Consider the following 16449-nt stretch of genomic DNA (forward strand, 5'->3'; position numbering starts at 1 on the left):
TGGTTTCAGTGTGCAGATTTTGGGATAAATTCCTCCAGAATTTTCCAGGTGTAATCTATGATATTCTTTGTTGCCAACGTTGCTCGGAGTACAGTTCAAGGCATTCCCAATAATTGTTTTAATTTATGCAGGCAGCGAAGGTTATCTATATATTCTCTGAGTTGCAGTTTTCACCTAACAGCGTACAATAATCCAGTCTAGAAAGAACAAATGACTTAGTATCATTGGCTTCTTGTTGTAAAAGTTGTAGTTATCAAGCCTATCATTGTGATAATATTCTTGTGATCCGTGACTGTGAGATCTGACATTATCACTCCCAGGTTCCCTCACATTAATCTACCAATAGTTATTAAGCCTAACATTGTGATAATATTCTTGTGATCCGTGACTGTGAGATCTGACATTATCACTCCCAGGTTCCCTCACATTAATCTACCAATCTGTCCTCACTAACACGAGGACGGCGACTGTGCTTTAGCATATGCAAACACAAAGAAATGTGTAAGGCACGTTTTCGAAAGGAAACTAGAGCACTAACTTTTTGAAAATGCCACATCAACTAGGTTAAAATGGCTATGTAGGTATGTAAGCTGCTAGAAGCAACAGCCTTGTTAATCAAGAAGTCGATCATGGAGTAAGGCTGCTTAGGCCGGCCCTCAAAAAGTAGAAATCCCTCTGTGGAAGTCTGGAGGTTACCTGGAGGTTATTCCGGGGATCAACGCCCCCGCGGCCCGGTCCATGACCAGGCCTGTTACAGGTATGGGATTGATTCTCAACACTGAGGAGAAACCATCCTTAATAATGTAGGACATAGTCTTCTACTAATACATGGATGATTTAAAATCAAGGGAGGTTCCTTGATGCCGGTGAGGAGTTCTTGATGCCAGGAATTGGACTTGGCCTAACTTTCCTTTAATCAAACCTGATTACCTCCCATTTTTCCAGGCACTGTATGACTGTTATGAGTTTAGCACTAACCCCGAAATGTAGCAAGTCGAATTAAGTCTACTCTCTCGCACTTGGCCACACCTTGGTCTCGACGGACCAATACCATCGACATTCTCTCGTGTCTCGGACCACATTCTGAGTCTGTATTGACCTGCTAGTTTTCCTAGCTATAAGAAAGCAGGTTAAATATTCAGCCGAGGATACGCTGGCGTCTTTCCACAGCTAGTAAAGTTAATGAAATTGTTTTAAGCCATAAATGTGCGTATCCACAGTGTTTCTTAATGTTATTCTCTCTACCCCATCAGAGCCAGGGCTTTAAGGATCAGTATTGCAAACTGCTTACACAGTGTGGATCTGCAGAGAACTTTATTAATTCTAAAAGTTTTTCTCTCAGAAACAAACATTTGTGAAATCCTTAGTAGACTGTTGCCAAATTCTTTTTCTCTAAAATAACAAGACGATTGACTGCCAGATATGTCTGCCAGACATTGTCCTGAAGTATCTAGTAATTAACTTAAGTATTAGGTAAATGTTTATGGGATGTATGTCTTACAGTTATATTTATATGAAGCAGTAAACCCATGTAGGTCATTAGGCACACTGTAAGGTGGAAGCTTGATCCTCAGTCCGTATATAGGGACACGCTTCTGTCAGTAAGGTTTAATACCTTCCTCACTAAGTGTGCTTGTGAGACTTGACAGTCAATCAATAGCACTATCGCTTTACAGCTTCTTTTATTCTCTTATTGACACATTTTATGGTGGGGGGCATATATCAGGTGTTATAAGACGGTCAGGTAGGTTTGGCAGGACGGGTCTTGGACCGGGTCTTCTTGTGGTGACTCGGTAGTGACTCATGGAGTGTGGGAGTTTACAAGTGATGTACCGTTGGCAGCCCTATGACAAGGTCACGGTGAGTCTTCTTTAGGTCAAGTGCAGTGCCTCTTACATCCCCATGGCGGGTATAAGAGCGTGTGGGACGATTCTACAGGATATTTAAGATTTGAAGAGTTTGCCATTACATTCATTAAGACTTTGAGAGTTGTTAAAATTCATAATGCGTAGCCACCCGCCAAATACGGTCGTAATGTGTCTTGTCTTCAGTATTTCGCACATTGTCATCAGTGAAAGGTCTCCCTCTTAAGGGCCCAATATTAAAAGTTGTCTCGTTTCTTCTTTCAAGTGCTTCCTCATCCACATGTCCTTTGCTTTCATTCTTTCCTGCTCTTCTAGTTTTATTATTCTTTGGCATGGTAGTGTCAGGCGCTTTTCTTAAAGTGAAGGAAGCTGCGATCCACCCATCAATTCTGTTATCTCTGACTAGGAAAACAATAAGTTCCAAACAGGATTCCCCATCATTAAGTCGATGCTCCTTTTTTTTCTCAGACAAATCCTTTCTTCTTCACTCCAGGCTCTTCAGTACTATACTCACTACAATCTTCAAAATTTGGAATATGCGTGTAAAGATATGGGCCTCAAGTTCGATGTGTGTAGTCGCCCATGTGTGTTTGTGGGGGTCAAGTCTTGGTTTATAGACCGGCCTTTCAAGTTTCATAAATATATATTACTTAAAATTGTCCTCTTGAGCTCTTACCTACTCTTGAAATGGAGTTTGCTGCCACCACTTCACATACAGCTTATTTCTGGTCACAGACCCGGCCGCGGGGGCGTTGACCCCCGAAACCCACTCCAGGTATACTACAGGTAAGTAGCTTTAGACTGGAAAAGTAAATATTAACTCCACTGTGTTTCATCTGTTCATAGTTTCCATCATCTTCCCCGTATTCCAGGTTCTGTAGCTCCAGACTGTGATTGACAGTATTAATTCTTAATAATCTTCCATGTCGTGATCATCTCTCCTGTAACGTTATCTTTTGACGAGTCGTCAGATACATCGTTTTCAGTATCCCCCTTCCAGTGTACCCGTGTCAGCTCGAGGACTAGTCTGATTGCAGACATTTCAATATTATAAACGTTCTTGATCAGATGCTTACGTGCGCATGCGCTCGCGTCTTCATTGAATTATTTAATTTCCGGCGCTGTCATTGATCAACCCCCCCCCCCCCGTCCTTTTTTGTATTTTTCTGGGCCTTTCCCTTCCCCGCCCTCTCCCTTTCCCCGCCCTCTTTCCCTTTCCCCGCCCTCTTTCCCATTCCCCTCCATTTTTCCCTTCCTTTTTTCTCCTCCCTTCCCTTCCCCTCCTACAATTTATTAAGCTTGGGTAACATTTCATGGTATGGCAAAGGTGTGCAGGTGTTCAGATACAAGTGTAGTGCATATCCTCACCTATTTGTTGGTCCAGGATGGTATTATCAGCGTAGCTAACTCTCCTCACCTCAGCCAGATCCTAGGATTAATTTTTATGTGACCTCTCCTTGTCTCACGACTTTGTACAGCGGGTCTCCAGCAGCAACAGCCTGGTTGATCAGGCAAGCACCGGACGAGCCTGGGCGATGGCCGGGCTATGGGAGTAGTTAAACTCTCGAAACTCTTCAAAGGTATATATCAAAGGTATACATCTGTGGTTGCAGGGGTCGGGTCTCTGCTCCTGGTCCCTGTCTGTGTACGTGTCTTGTCTGTTTCTTATCTGTATGTGCGTGCGTTATATTGCGTGTACGTGTACAAGATGTATAGGAAGCGTATGTAGTTAGTGATGGCTTTTGCTTGGTATCTGGTGCTAATTGATGGTGGTGGTATTAAATGGTGATAGTGCTGATTCTGTTGCTGGTGCTGATGGAGGCCCTCGCTGTGGTGGTGGTGCTGCTGCTGGAGCTGCTGGTCATTAGTGACAGTTGGCAGCGCTGTCTCAACTTCCGTGGTCGCAGCTTTCCTGCCACAAGTACAGACCTTCCCTCCCAGCAGGCTGGTATTGATTATCCTGCCTGCCTTCTTTCCCCTCCCTCCCTCTCTACCTCCCTCCTTCTCGTGTGTGATTTGTGCATTTATTTTTATTCCCATTTTTTCCTTAACGTTTTTTTTCTTGCGTCAGTGTCATTGTCAAGATCAGTGAATGATGTACATGATTCAAATTGCTCTTTAAGTAACAGAACTACTTAACCTTACGTTCCCTCGCCTTTCCCTCTCTTCCTGCCTTTCCCTTCTTCCTACCCTCCCTCCATCTCTCTCCTCTCCTCTCCCTCGCTTCCCATTACCCCCCCCCTTACTGTTACCACTTGTGAATGTGTCTGAGTGCGTGTGTGCTTGTCTGACTGCCACAGCTTTTCATACAAGTATGTGTCTGGTGTAAGACGTACTTATTTTGTTTGGGAAGAGCTATGCCCAGGGGGGGGGGTCGTCAGCTTCTAGGCAATGCTTGAGTGTTGTCACTCATACTAACATATCAGTGACTTGGCTGTGATTGGTGTCTAGGGTTCTTTACGATGTCAGCCCAGCCTCAGGCCAGAGTTCCTGGTGCCATGTTTACGCTCTGTCTAGACTCTGTGGGCTCTGTAAACTGTCGGGGAATGGAGCCTCTTGCGCCTCCCCCCCCCCACACACACACACACACACGCGCACACTGGGCTCTTTACACCCTGTCGGAGGATAGAGCCTTTTGCGCTACACACACTGGGCTCCGTGTCTGTTATACTTGTGTAGACCTTGTCTTCACTCTGTAGACTGAAGAATATCCTTGCTGCTCATGTGAATGTTTCTTACATGTCTCGTTGTTCTGGTGACGCCCAGGCTAGTGTCTACCTGTATATACTGTCAATACCCCTGAGTATCTTGTACATCGTGGTCACATCACCCTTGATATAGCTCCCCAGTGACGTGTCAGACAGTACTGCCAACGCTAGATGACCTTTATCGCCACCTCTCGCCACTGTTATGCCAGTGTTGCCAACATCCGTATCTCCCCGTTTTTACTAGTGTTTTTGCATCACATACAGGCTGAGTTATCCTACCTTGGCTTATCTTGAAGTCTTGACGTACCCAAAAGTCTCCAACTGATCCAGGATTGAACCCCGGTCCTTCTGTTGTGAGCCCAGGGCGCTCTCACTAAACTAAGAGATGCCGCCAGTATGTGTATTTTGTATACAGGCAAGCAGCAGACACACGTGGCTTAGGGAGGTGCTCCCAGAGTAGGAAGACTCGGGAAACCCACCAGAGGTATATTTCCCTACTATTTCTGTTGTAGTCATGAGAGCAAAAACAGATCACAAATGCGATCATGGCGTAAAAGCGCACAAAATACGTGCTAAGGGAATAACTGGGAAAGTGGGGAGATGGATCTTCAACTTCCTAACAAATCGAACACAGAGTAGTGGTCAACAGAGTTAAATCGGAGGCTGCCATAGTGAAGAGCTCTGTTCCACAAGGCACAGTACTCCCCCCCATCTTATTCCTCATCCTCATTTCAGACATAGACAGAGATATACACCACAGCACCGTATCATCCTTCGTTAACCTCCAAGAAGATATAAACAAAGTTTTCCAGTGGGCAGCGGTAAACAATATGATGTTCAATGAGGACAAATTCCAACTACTCCGTTATGGAAAACTGGAGGAGATAATAACTAGAACAGAGTAGCCTCCCATAAAGCATTAGGGGAATTGCCAATAAACCCCTGGCTGCCTTCAAGAGAGCTGGACAGATACCTAAAGTCAGTGCCGGATCAGCCGGGCTGTGGCTCGTACGTTGGACTGCATGCGGCCAGCAGTAACAGCCTAGTTGATCAGGCCCTGATCCATCGGGAGGCCTGGTCATGGACCGGGCCGCGGGGGCGTTGATCCCCGGAATAACCTCCAGGTATACTACTGACTCTGGCCATACAATAGAGCGGAAAAATAATGTAAGGGACCTGGGAATAGTAATGTCTGAGAATCTCACTTTCAAGGATCACAACAGTGCCACGATCACAAGTGCAAAGAAAATGATAGGATGGATAATGAGAACGTTCAAAACGAGAGATGCCAAGCCAATGACGATCGTTTTAAAATCACTTCTCTCTAGGCTGGAATACTGCTGTACATTAACGTCTCCATTCAAAGCAGGTGAAATTGCAGATCTGGAGAGTGTACAGAGATCCTTTACTGCACGTATAAGTTCTGTCAAGCACCTTAACTACTGGGAACGCTTGGAAGCACTTGTACTCGTTGGAACGCGAGAGAGAGAGAGAGAGAGAATGAGAGAGAGAGAATGAGAGAGAGAGAATGAGAGAGAGAGAATGAGAGAGAGAGAATGAGAGAGAGAGAATGAGAGAGAGAGAATGAGAGAGAGAGAATGAGAGAGAGAGAATGAGAGAGAGAGAATGAGAGAGAGAGAGAATGAGAGAGAATGAGAGAGAGAGAATGAGAGAGAGAATGAGAGAGAGAGAGAATGAGAGAGAGAGAGAGAGAATGAGAGAGAGAGAGAATGAGAGAGAGAATGAGAGAGAGAGAGAATGAGAGAGAGAGAGAATGAGAGAGAGAATGAGAGAGAGAGAGAATGAGAGAGAGAGAGAATGAGAGAGAGAGAGAGAGAATGAGAGAGAGAGAGAGAATGAGAGAGAGAGAGAGAGAGAATGAGAGAGAGAATGAGAGAGAATGAGAGAGAGAGAGAATGAGAGAGAGAGAGAATGAGAGAGAGAGAGAATGAGAGAGAGAGAGAATGAGAGAGAGAGAGAATGAGAGAGAGAGAGAATGAGAGAGAGAGAGAATGAGAGAGAGAGAGAATGAGAGAGAGAGAGAATGAGAGAGAGAGAGAATGAGAGAGAGAGAGAATGAGAGAGAGAGAGAATGAGAGAGAGAGAGAATGAGAGAGAGAGAGAATGAGAGAGAGAGAGAATGAGAGAGAGAGAGAATGAGAGAGAGAGAGAGAATATGAGAGAGAGAGAGAATATGAGAGAGAGAGAGAATATGAGAGAGAGAGAGAATATGAGAGAGAGAGAGAATATGAGAGAGAGAGAATGAGAGAGAGAGAATGAGAGAGAGAGAGAGAGAGAGAAATACCTGTCGGTATTTTATACCATTTTAATTAGGGGAATTACCAATAAACCCCTGGCTGCCTTCAAGAGAGAGCTGGACAGATACGTAGTCAGTGCCGGATCAGCCAGGCCGTGGCTCGTACGTTGGACTGCGTGCGGCCAGCAGTAACAGCCTGGTTGATAAGGCCCTGATCCACCGGGAGGCCTGGTCATGGACCGGGCCGCGGGGGCGTTGATCCCCGGAATAACCTCCGGGTAACCGCCAGAGTGCTGAACATTCAACAGGCTTCCGTGATGTTTTTGTAAACTTATTGTTGCTATAATTTGTACACTTAGTATTGTATAATTTTGTTGTGTACTTGGTATTGTTGCAGGTGTAAGGTTGATGTTGCAAGATGTGCGTGTTATTGTACCCCGCCGACCCTCGCTTCTCTGCTCTGGGGTTTCCCGCAGAGCCAGACTGGTGTCGTGCAAAAGTTGAGGGGGATGGGAAGGGTTGTGGTGGGCTAAGACGTGTTTGGTGGGGAGGGAGGGAGAGTGCCTGGTGGAGAAGTGGGAGTGAGAGTGCATCGTGTTGTTGCAAGCACTTTAATAAGAGACAATCCCAAGAAGTAATTTTGGACGAACACTCATTCAAGTGAACTACGACTCGGCAACAAATTTCGCCTTAGGTCAGCAAAAAGCGGAACCCACCAGACTATAAAATACTCCAGACGTTACATTATCTAATAATGAAGACCTGGTGTGTAACATAATATCGTCAGACAATAAACTTCGACCACAAGCTAGTAGTAATGTTGGTAGAATTACCAGGAACTTTGTCAATCTCCTGAAGAGCAAAACGTTGCCACAATAAAATGTCGCATTAGTTGCACTTGTCATTTTACCTAACAAGGTGGTAGTAGTAGTACAGACGTGTTACCTGGATTACCTGGAGGTTATTCCGGGGATCAACGCCCCCGCGGCCCGGTCCATGACCAGGCCTCCCGATGGATCAGGGCCTGATCAACTAGGCTGTTACTGCTGGCCGCACGCAGTCCAACGTACGAGCCACAGCCCGGCTGATCCGGCGCTGACTTTAGGTATCTGTCCAGCTCTCTTGAAGGCAGCCAGGGGTTTATTGGTAATTCCCCTAATGCTTGATGGGAGGCTGTTGAACAGTTTTGGGCCCCGGACACTTATGGTGTTTTCTCTTAGTGTACCAATGGCGCCCCTACTTTTTATTGGGGGCATTTTGCATCGCCTGCCCAGTCTTTTACTTTCGTAGGGAGTGATTTCTGTGTGCAGATTTGGGACCATTCCTTCCAAGATTTTCCAAGTGTAGATTATGATATATCTCTCCCTCCTGCGTTCCAACGAGTACAAGTCAAGTGCTTCCAAGCGTTTCCAGTAGTTAAGGTGCTTGACAGAACTTATAAGTGCAGTAAAGGATCTCTGTACACTCTCCAGATCTGCGATTTCACCTGCTTTGAATGGAGATGTTAATGTACAGCAGTATTCCAGCCTAGAGAGAACAAGTGATTTGAAAAGGATCATCATGGGCTTGGCATCTCTCGTTTTGAAAGTTCTCATTGTCCATCCTATCATTTTCTTTGCACGTGCGATCGTGGCACTGTTGTGATCCTTGAAAGTGAGATCCTCAGACATTACTACTCCCAGGTCTCTTACATTATTTTTCCGCTCTATTGTATGGCCGGAGTCAGTAGTATACTCTGTTCTAGTTATTATCTCCTCCAGTTTTCCATAACGGAGTAGTTGGAATTTGTCCTCATTGAACATCATATTGTTTACCGTTGCCCATTGGAAAACTTTGTTTATATCTTCTTGGAGGTTAACCGCGTCCTCAGCAGATGACAGACTCATGCAGATCCTAGTATCATCCGCAAAGGATGATACGGTGCTGTGGTGTATATCTCTGTTTGTCTGATATGAGGATAAGGAATAAGATGGGGGCGAGTACTGTGCCTTGTGGAACAGAGCTCTTCACTATGGCAGCCTCCGATTTAACTCTGTTGACCACTACTCTTTGTGTTCGATTTGTTAGGAAGTTGAAGATCCATCTCCCCACTTTCCCAGTTATTCCTTTAGCACGTATTTTATGGGCTATTACGCCATGATCGCATTTGTCAAATGCTTTTGCAAAGTCTGTGTATATTACATCTGCATTCTGATTTTCTTCCAGTGCATCCAAGGCCATGTCATAGTGTACCCATTGGTCATAAACAGCAGAACACACTCAACCTTGAGGGTATGTTTAACTACAAGAACATCAACTGGGAGCTAGTGAATCGTGAGCTTAGTAAAGTATGCTAGGAAGATACCATGATAAATGATGACCTAAACCAGTGTATCGATAGGATGAGCTCCCTGGCATTAGAAGTTTTCTCCAGACACGTACCATTATGAAGAAGGTGCAGGTAGGAAAGCGAGAAGTGCGCCTTCTATAGGCTAAAACGACAGACAAGAGCTCGGAAAAGTTCTCAGACTTTGAGGAACTAGAGGTAACACTGGTTGGAGAATTAAAAAAATGAGTAGAGGAGAGAGAGGGAGGTACATGATAATATATACCTGGAAAATACTCGAGGGCTTTGTCCCAAATCTGCACACTGCCATAACATACTGGAGTGAGAGATATGGGAGGAAGTGTAAAATAAACCCAGTGCGAAGCAGGGGTGCGGTGGGACAATGAGTTAACACTGTATCAGCATCCGGGGTCCCAGACTTTTCAACATCTTACCAGAAGATATCAGAAATACTGCTGGAACAAGTGTAGATGCCTTCAAGAGGAAACTAGACAAGTATCTTCACCAGGTGCCAGATCAACCAGGCTGTGATGGATATGTGGGGCAGCGGGCCTCTAGCAGCAACAGCCTGGTTGACCAGGCAAGCACCAGACGAGCCTGGCCCATGGCCGGGCTCAGACAGTATATCATGTGGGAGTTCGATACGTGGATTAGGGAAGAAATACCCACGTAGGCTGTTATTACGTATAATTGCTGTTATGTGGAGAGAGCCCTTGCCGTTACCTATCTCCTTGCTCACACTCGTAATACTGACTAGCCGGCTGCAGTACCCTATGTGAGGGGGCCTTATACTGCTGAGGTCAGCACAATATGAATTCAGATAGTGACTCAGGCAGAGACGGTTGGTCGTTGAGTCAACGGACGGTTACTGGTAACTGGTTACTACTACTGAGACTGGTAACTGGTTACTACTACTGAGAGCTCGGCGACGCTAACGTATGTCGTCCCGACATACAACTAATACAAACTAGAGATGGCAGGTACGGCTAGGGCTGATTCTATACAATGTCAAAGTACACAACATTAAACATTATAGATACATAAGTAGAACATTGGAATGAAAGCTTACGTAACTGAAACTGTAATGCAATACAAGGTATACTATAGTACAACTTAAAACTCAACAAATGAACAACGAACTCTACGTTGAGATTACAAGTGATAAAAACAAAAATTTTGATCGATCGATCTGTATTCGTGTGATCTACGGATTCTGAGGAAGGAATATATACAAAGAAAGAGTGTTTAACAGAAAGGCAGATTCGGTGCACGCAAATCTAGACTGTTAACTCTCAGAATGCGGAGAGAACATGAACACACAAAAAAAATTCTTGAATACTGATAAGTTGATACTGTAATTATTCATCTATACAGGTTATTTACATTTAACCCCAACTCTGCTAGGGTAAGATTGGCATATGCAGAATGGGTGTCATCTCTGGGAGGATCAAACTCTGTAGCATTGGCTAACTCATGCTGTATTTGAGGCAAATCTGAATTGGAAGTTACAAATGATACTTGAGGATTCCTCAATACCTGTCGTGTACGTAGGGAATAACGACATTCAGGTTGATCGTCTGACTGAGTATCAGAGGAAGAGAGTACAGGATCAGGAGGATTGTCAGAGTCTGTCACATTAGTCTGGGTTGGAACATCATTATCATCACATACTAACTTCATATGATCTAAATGCGATTCTTTATACTGACCAGTACTAATCTCTCTAACCTTATACTTATTACCAGTGATATGTTCAACTACTCGATAAGGACCAACAAACTTTTGATCAAGCTTTGGCATTGCAGACGTTTTGTTAAAGTTAATCAGCATAACTCTCGAACCTACTTTGATTTTGGATGGCTTTGATCGAGTGTTTGCGACTCTTGTGAATTCAGCTGTTGATTTATGAAGTGTTTCACGGATTCTTCTAAAAACACTTTGAGCTAAGCTGGTACGAGTTGCTACGAAATCATCAGGGTTGTAATTTGGTTTCGGATTAGAATATAACAACTCATAAGGCAAACGTTTATCTACACCGTACAATGCATAATGTGGAGTGTCACCTATAGAAACATTGTAAGCAGAATTTATAGCACACTGCACATCAGGTATAACTTCATCCCAAGTTTCACTGTTGGGATTGATAGTGGCTCTCAAGACATCAAGTACTTTCTTATTGGTTCGTTCCGCTAACCCATTGCTGGCAGGATGATGAGGAACAATGGTGGATTTAGAGATCTTGTACAAGGTACACAAATTTTCAAGAATTTCATTACAGAATTCACCTCCATTATCTGTTACTAGGGACTTAGGAGTGGTATGCCTGCAGATAATGCGTTCTTTAAACGCTTTAGCTACTGTCTCGGCAGTCTTATCTGCAATAGGAACTAACTCGCAATATCTGGTGAAATGGTCTACCATAACACACAGATGTTTGTTACCTTGGAGGGAACATTGGAAATTAGTTAACAAATCTAGCGCAACTCTTTCCCAAGGTTCGCTAGTAGTTGGATACACTTGGATTGGATTAGGACCATTAGCATTGCCTTTATGTTGCATGCAGACGCTACATTTCCTAACATACTCAGAAATATCAGTTGCCATTCGAGGCCAAAAGTATTTCAATCTGGCTTGTTTTACTGAACGATCCATACCAGGGTGTGCAACACCTGGTACATCGTGAACTAGCTGTAAGGCTACATTCACTAGTGACTGTGGAATTACTAACTGGTATACTCTTCTGCTAGGAGTACCCAACTCGGCTGTTCGATACAGTAATTCTTGGTTCAGGAGAAAGTCACTGATGGGTGCTGGTGGCTTCACAGTCAGAATAAGATCTTCCTGGAGCAGGAATCGAATCACACCAGACCACATGGGATCTGTTCGTTGAGCATTCTTTACATCTTCAGCACTAAATGGAGGGTCTGCAGTTACTATACTAACATGTCGCGATAAGGCATCTGTGACTACATTTGACTTGCCAGGTAAATGCTCAAAGGTGGGATTGAACTCTTGGATAGTCAAGGTCCATCTAGCTAACCTTCCAGTAGGTTGTTTGTTCTGGAATAAGGGTATCAGTGGAGCATGATCTGTCAAGACATGAACAGAGTACTGATAAATAATGTCTCGGAAGTGCTTTAAAGACCATACTATTGCTAAAGCTTCTTGCTCAGTTACTGTATAATTACGTTCAGCCTTCGTAAGGACTCGGCTAGCAAATGCAACTGCGTTGTACTTGCCATCGGTCTTCTGAGCTAGTACGGCACCTATGCCAATTGAACTAGCATCAGTTGTCAGATAGAAAGGCTTAGAAAAATCTGGAAATTTCAAAATTGGAGCAGATGTTAGCTTTTCTTTTAGAGTTTGGAATGCTCTTTCTTGACGGAAGGTCCAAACAAAAGGAGCATCTTTCTTAAGCAACTCAGTTAGAGGAGCAGCTATGGAAGAAAAATTGGCAATGAAAGATCTATAAAAACCTGCTAAGCCCACAAAGGATCTTACGGCATCAGCAGTTTTGGGAGTTGGAAAATTTAGTACTGCAGTTACTTTACTTTGGTCAGTCGTAACCCCTCTAGGAGTGACTACGTGACCAAGAAACTTAATTTCTGATCTGAAAAATTTACATTTTGACAGTTTGATCTTTAAATTGGCTTCTTCAAGCTTACCAAGTACTACATCAAGTCTTTTCAAGTGTATCCACGTCTTTAGACATGACGATTACGTCATCTAAGTACACCATAAGTGCATTACCTATGAGACCTCTAAAGATATTAGTCATGAGCCTTGAGAACGTGATAGGGGAAGATCGTAATCCAAATGCCATACGGAGAAAGTGATAATGACCTGTAGGAGTGGAGAATGCAGTTAGCTCTTGGCTGTCCTCGTGAAGAGGGACTTGCCAAAACCCTTGTAACAAATCTAGGGTTGAAAAGACTTTGTTATCTCCGATATTACGTAAAAGATCACCCAGTACAGGGAGTGGAAAGCGATCTGGAATGGTTTTCGCGTTTAACTTCCTAAAGTCAATTACTGGACGCCAAGTACCATCCTTCTTAGGTACTAGTATCAAGGGTGCATTCCAAGGTGAATTGCTAGGTGCAATAACTCCATCATCAAGCATTTGATTGATCAATTCTTCTGCGACAGCAACTTGTGAATGAGGCATTCTGTACGCAGGTATGTAGATAGGTCTAGTACCAGGTTCAAGTGGAATACGATGGGACAATAAGTTCGTTATACCCATCTTCTCACCTGGTAAAGCAATGGCTTTACGACGTTTGTTCAACAGAGTCAACAAACGCTTGACTTCATCTGGGAAGTCAGTGGGAGCTAAGTCTTTCTCCTCAACTGGTGGAACAGATTGATCCAGTGCAGTGGATGAGGTCTCCCCGGCAGAAATAGCACCGACCCACTGGTCAGGTGACAACTCATCCTCTACCTGAACAGGGTAAGGATAGTGAACAAGGTCAACAAGATTGGTATTTGCCCTGAGGCGAACACTGTGACCAGAAGTGTTGGCCAGGTAGAAATGGATCTTACTATCTCTTACAACATGTAAGGATGGTTCAACAAATAGACCTTTTACTTTGCAGGAATCACTGTCAACTAGGACGTTATCACCATCTGGAACACTAGGAACAACTACAGACACTCTAGTGAGAGCACTAGCCGCAACAGAAACGTCTTTCTGCAGACGGCATGTGACATCAACAAGAGATGGCATTACTAGTTGCAAGTAATTGTTTTCTGACAAGGCATCCCCTGTGGAGAAACTACTACTCGAACTAGCAGGCATTGCAGGGATAGGTTGTGCACTCAAGGCAATCTGAGCGTCCTCGGACACTTGAGGCATCGGACTATCCTGCAAATCTGAAGGTATAGGTGGAACACTGATGGGAGTGACAGAATTACCAGTGCCTGACCGCTTGGGTACGCTACTGGAGAATGCATTAGCTTGTAAGGACTTAATCCGTACATCATACTCTGCAGCAGTATAACAGATTTCTGATCCAAGCTGGTAACCCCAGAATGGAACGATCAAGTCGTCAATTTGTGCATGCCATCGATTAGGGTCGAGCACAATGCGTAAGTCTCGCATGGAAGCAAATCCCAGTAGAAGGTCACCAGGGAAAGTAATCTGGTCGACAACAAAGAAGGAAACAGTGAAGTCTCTACCTTGGATAGAAAAGGTTAGGGAAGTCCGACCTCGGACACGCAGGTGAGAACCAGATACTCCACTAAGGGAGGACACAGGAGTCGGTTCTACGAGAAGGACATGTCGTAACTTCTTATCCTTAAACAAACTAGACCTAATAATATTGATTTGCGCACCAGAGTCCATGAACAATTGAACGGGCGCATTATAAACAGATGCTTGCACTATAGGGCCTATGGTTGCATTGGAAGTTATGTGCAAACAAAAAGGTGGATTGTCATCAGAAAAGACTTGTTCTACTCCATCCCCAAAATCATCTATGTCAGAAACATGTGAAGCAACATCATCAGCAGGGTTGTCATTCTCGAGACTGCTTAAGGCTTCAAAGGAATTGTGAACGGGGATGGTGTACTCATTATCACCTACTGTCACCATGGGACGGTTTGACTGGGGCGCTCGAATTCCCCCGAATTGGAAGAACGAGCCTGGTTCTGGTTAGTTTGAGAATTGAATGAATGAGCCTGGTTCTGGTTATTTTGAGAACCACGATATCTGTTTCCTTGACGGGTTCTGCGGTTGGAACGACCACGGAAAGATCTAGAGTACTGAAGGTTATAGAGAGCATTACACTCAGATGTGTCATGTCCATGTATTCTATGATAAGTACAGTAGGGAATATCTGAGTACTCATCATCAGTACGACGTCTCTTAGGGTAACTATCAGGACAATTAATTGCAATATGGCCACGGAAACCACAGTTGTAACAATTCTGCCGACTATGGTTACTGAATGTACTATGAATACTACGAGGTGTATAACGACTCTGTACACTGGTTCTTGATGATCTCTGAGATGGTTGACGACCACGATTTGTCTCTGTGGCGCAAACAAGAGGTGGTGCAGACTGAGGCATATGTGTGACATTACTTTTGATACAAGGGAAAGTACCCTGGGGGCACAAGGAACGTACATGATTTAAGGCTGTAAGTGGTTCCATCGTTACAGTTGGAGGATGAGCCTCATAAGCACACACAGAAGCAGGTGGCATTAGTTCTTTAATTGCTCCAAAAGCTGCTATTTTAGCAATTGATTCTGTAAATGGTTTAGCCTCTTCAGGGAGAAAAGATGATGATTGGACAGCATTGATAAATGATGATAAAAGTTTGTCTAATCTAACAGCAAATGCACTCAACGATTCAGTACTCATGGGTGTAGCATTCACTAGTTCTCTAAGAACGACATATGGATCAGCTGTTTTTACTGGGACAAGGAAAGAACGAATCAGTTCCTCATATTGTGACCACTTAGTAAGATTCCTGAAGTCTCGCATATCAAGGAGATCAACAACGTGAACAGCAGCAGGAGATCGATAAAGAGCTTCTTTAGCAATTCTGATAAGGCTTTCCTCTGAAGGAGGACCTTCACCTAGAGCACTAGCACGAGAACGAATGGCTGCAAACCATGCTTCAAGACTATGTACATGGCCATTGAATAAAGGTAACGCATCAAGGGAATCACGAGTATAACTATAATATCTCGGTGTCTGGGTCGGTCTGTCAGTCGGTAAGGAACTGTGAGGACTGATGACAGGACCAGCAATAGTAGCCTGAGAGGTCTGAGTGTCGACATTCACTAAAGTATCACTTGACGGTATGCGAGACATAATGGCAAAGTAACACGAGAACAAATAAGGCAAAAATAATGAACAATAAAAATGATATAAAATTCTAGAATTGAAATGAAAAGATATACAACTAATTCTGCAGAATAATAAAAATAATATTTAAGATACACTGCAAGAGGAAGGAAAACTCAATTCAAAGGACTATTGACCAGGAAAAAAAAAATTACATTGAAATATACAAGTAAAAATATTACTGGAGACTGAATTAAATGCAAAATGAGCTGTCTTTACTCTTGCTAATAAAAAAATTAATTAATTAAATTTTTTAAATCAATGTGAAAGTGTAAAATAAAATTACTAAATTGTTAACTGGGAAATTTAAGTATTTTCTAAGAATGCATAGACAAAATTAAAATATAATTCATAAAAATATCAAGAAAAGGAAATAATTCACTGCAGAACAAGTTCAACAAATTCACTTCAGAACAAGTGCAACAAAATAGTGTAGAAATA

General features: G+C 43.5%; 1 protein-coding gene across 1 annotated transcript in view; it reads left to right on the plus strand.

Annotated features, from left to right (window-relative positions):
- Nucleotides 1-16449, plus strand: part of LOC128704206 (uncharacterized) — a 354653-nt gene that overhangs the window by 135164 nt on the left and 203040 nt on the right. The gene's annotated exons all lie outside the window — the stretch shown is intronic.

This window comes from Cherax quadricarinatus, chromosome 66 (genome assembly GCF_038502225.1).
Source record: "Cherax quadricarinatus isolate ZL_2023a chromosome 66, ASM3850222v1, whole genome shotgun sequence".
NCBI lineage: Eukaryota > Metazoa > Arthropoda > Malacostraca > Decapoda > Parastacidae > Cherax > Cherax quadricarinatus.